The sequence below is a fragment of the Cibotium barometz genome, chromosome 29 (genome assembly GCF_041138505.1).
Source record: "Cibotium barometz isolate CiBa-2024 chromosome 29, ASM4113850v1, whole genome shotgun sequence".
Taxonomy (NCBI): domain Eukaryota; kingdom Viridiplantae; phylum Streptophyta; class Polypodiopsida; order Cyatheales; family Cibotiaceae; genus Cibotium; species Cibotium barometz.
The window spans coordinates 7,130,108-7,134,365 of NC_141074.1; positions in this window are offsets into that span (position 1 = coordinate 7,130,108).

Consider the following 4,258-nt stretch of genomic DNA (forward strand, 5'->3'; position numbering starts at 1 on the left):
TAACCCCTTCTATACCTTAATTAATTTTGAACAAATGGAAAACAACGCACCCAAAAAGGACCTCATCTTTACACATCACCCTAAAAGGACCTCATCTTTACACATCACCTCAAAATTGAAAGATCAAAGATAAAAGATAACCTTCAACTACCTCTCTTTACTTGTAGCTTTCTCCGAGCACAAGCATAGAGATTGTTAGTTATTGCAACACAATTTGCATGCATGCTATTGTTAAAAGGCACAACAACTTTCCTAAAAAGCCCACGAACCTTCACTTCCAATGTGTTATCCGTCATGCGTTTATCAACTTTATCAACCACCACCAACACTCACAAGAAAAACAGTGACCTTATATATGCTTAACAACAAATGCTCCCTTTTACATCATATCTTTAGACCATAAATCTTTTCTAAGATGGTCATCACATCAACCTTGTGAATGAAATGCATAAGCTTTAAGTTGCTACAAAGTTCCTTTTGTTTCAAATTCGAGTTGAATTCAACAACTCTAAAGTATAGTCCATCATAATAACAATTCCATTCTAAAAATAACTTCTTTTCCCCACACAATATAAAGTGTTATTCACCATAATAATAACCTTTGTGTCACCTCATATGAAATAAATTATCTCTTCAAATTCACTTTGTATTCACATGTTTCAATAGCTCTTAAAAATGTATAATTGTTATAAAAAAACCATTGATATGCCCAAGATCTAATTAACCCATGTATGTAAGACCACCTAAACTACAATTGACTTTAAATTTTTTAAGCGCTAGTGCTTTAGCCAAAAAAAAAGGGTAAAAAAACAAAACAAAACATGGAAAACTAGAAAAATCATTTAGTTTGCCTTCAATTGACCTCTAGCACGAGCAACCACATGTGAGCAATGTGGATACTTATCATCTTGACTAGGGCACCACCTGATACCTTGTGGTGTTTGTTAGTATGTTGCTAACTTATGGAAGTTCTACTTCAAGCTATGTAGATTAACACCTAGTGTTCTTACACTAAAAATCATTGTGTATAGTAAACCAAGGAGAAAATGTATTTTTGGTTCCATTGCATTAGCTAGTTCACAATCTATTCCTAGTTTTCACGTCAACGTTGTGAGAGGAGTCTAGAACTGAAATCAAACATGATGTATGGGAATATACAATGTATAGATGAAGGTGCATAGTGAATCCAACGTGGCAACAAAGACAGCGTGGCAACCAAAGTGGATAAGCGAAGGCGCAAAAAACGAAAATAGAAGGTGTATGGGAGAACAAGAGAACCATGCAACACAACATTCTAGGAGGTGGCGAGGCGGCAAACGGGCCTAAGAAAGAGGAATTGTGAAGATTTTCAGGGGACAATGAAAAGAGCATAGAAGAGAGAAGCAAGAAAGTGAAGAGAGTGTGTGAAGGGACTACAATGAAGAGACTACCTGCAAACAGAAGGTCTGACAATTTTCAAAGGTTGCAAAAGTGAAATTCAGTGCAACAAAGGTGAAATTGGTTAAGCCAGAGTAGAGGATGCGACGTGGACCAGAGAATCAAATAGGAGGTGGTTTCCCTACGTTTTCTATGTGGCGACTCGGTTCGAGACATGACTTAGTCCAATTTTGTTCAATTGTAGCTGATGTTAGTCAATTGAGTGCTATTAGTCCAATTTTGTTCAATTGTAGTTGGTGTTAGTCCAATTTTGTTCAATTGTATGATTTGCATCTGTTTGGGAGGAAGAACTATAGTTTGTGGCTCTTAATTCATTGTAGTGTGAATTCGTGGGTGAAGTTGATGCTTTGGTAGAGTAGTTTCTAAGGTCTAACTGTGAAGGATCCTCAAGTTTTTTAGTGTGTTTTCTTATGTCATGTTTGAACCCATGTCTCAGGGGTGTTGAAACAAAGTCTGTCTTTGTTTTGTGAACAGAGTTGAGAGTTCAAAGCTTGAATTTATGTTGTGATTGATGAGAATTTGTGATATAGAGCTTGGTTTGGGTTATTTTGATTGACTTTGTTAAGATAAAACAGCTATGAATGTATGTTTGATGTTTTGGGGATCAGAGCTGACTCATAGGTGAAACAGTCATCTTTTGTTGAGAGGATTCAAAGACACATAGAGTCAAAAGGGTGTCAGCTACTATCAGTTGTGCATCTAGGAGATCAACTGGTGAGGTAGAAGGGTGGTTATAATCCTTTAAGATTCAAGAGAAGTAGTTTTGAGTTAAGTTTGACAATCAGAAGACTTACAGAAGTCACAAGGGTATAGATAGAGTCAGAAGGGCGTCATCTACTGTCAGTTGTACATTTAGGGGATCATTTGGTGAGGTAGAAGGGTGGTTATAATCCTTTTGGATTCAAGGGAAGTAGTTTTGAGTTAAGTCTGACAGTCAGAAGATTTGACAGAAGTCAGCATTCTTAGAAGGTCGAGTTTGTAGGCTAATTGATCATTCAGAATCAGTTGTTGCGAGTTGATTGTTATCAGCTGAATGTCTTTAGGTCTGAATTCTTGTGTGGTTTGAGTGTTCAGAGGATCTAGAGGTGTTAGAGGACTCAGAGCTAAGGAAGTCTGATCTAGTTGAGGTGTTAAGGCTCACCCTAACCCTCCTTGAAACACATCCAAAAAGAGATTACCTGGTGAACTGCAACTTTCGTGAGGATCTTTTCAATGGCCGAGCTCGTAACCCTTGAGGTCTCCAAGCTCTACAACTCCTTGAGAAGTAATTCCACCGCGTCTCCCGCGAGCATTGTCACACCACCACGTTGCACTACGGGTCCTCCTCCCTCCTCTCACCTTACCTCACTCACACACACTCACTAGCATGCATTAGGGAGAGGGATTAGCAAGGAGATTAGAAAGAGCAAGACTCAATTGCATAATGGGAGAGTATATTGTATTATGAGAGCAATTCACTTATATTCACTTAAACTATGGCCGGCTGAGCACTTTAGGCTCATAAGAGGCCTAATGCTATTACAATGACTACTCTCATAATATATCCATGAAGTACATCACTTAGGACTTCATCCTAACTTGCTACCACACGCTCTTGAAGAGTGGGAATCGCTATAAACTCCATCACACCATTACGGTCACCCGTCCAAGTTGTAGCTTTGGACACTATTGCTTTATATCTTGAATGTATGAACCTTTGGTGTATTTACCATGACTCCTTGATATAAGATAATGGCAGTAGCTCTTGTTAATCCTAGAATTGGATTAACATTCCCCCCTTCCTGATGAATGATCGCGTTCGCATGATCGCGTTGAAGACCTTTGTGTGGCGGCGGGGAGAATGAACAAGCTTTGTCGATGGCTTTGATGTTGAATGACGTTTAATGGTCTTTGTTTCTCCGAAGGAAATAAGAAAAGCTAGTTAATGAATGAAGAGGTTAGTGGTGGGGCTTTTGTTGTTGTGAATGATTGCATTTTTATATTTATGTGAGCCCCTTTTTTTGGCTCACTTTGTTTTTGGCAATCATCGGCAAAGTTACATGTGATTTTTGTTAGTGGGGACACTAAGAGATGTTAATAATGGGAGAGAAGGATCCGGAGGAACGTAGACTTAATCATCAGAACGAGATGGCGATTCTCAATTCCTCATTTGATTCATTGAAGTGACATTCATCATTTGAAGTAATTGGCTTGTGACGATGTCAGACATGATCCTGTCTTCTTCTGCCCATGTGCTTTTTATGTTTTTATACATAATTAAGTGCTCTTAGAAGTAGATTTTCATGAAGTACAAGAATTTGAGTCATATAGACTCTTATTGAACTGCTCTATGTTGAAGTAGCCACTTGTTGGTGAGGATTGAAAGAATTACATCGACTTGCGACGCTAATATCGATATCTTTACTAAGGATTGAAGATCATTGATTTGTGAAGATTGTGGCGTCGTTTGGAGAGGTTTGTAATTTGAATGAAAATTCCAGGCGATGGGTTGTACCATTAACCAGGCTTTCACCCACCATGGCCTCCCATCCAGAGATGTACCTGGAAGTTGTCGATGGTGAGGCTTTGGTGCAAATGTTCTCCAGTGCATGAGTATGGATATGTACTCATGGAGCAGCTGCTACATCAATTTAGCCAAAAGAATAGTAAGCAATAAGCTTAACAAATATATAGTGGCTATCGTGTGATATGGCTTAATCCATGATGAGACTTAAATCGTGAAAGTGCAGGTTCTTAAGCCTTGAGATGGAACTCCTTCAATTTATAAAATTTTGACCTCGATTTTTATTTATTTTTATTTTTTCTCCACGTGAACTGCTAA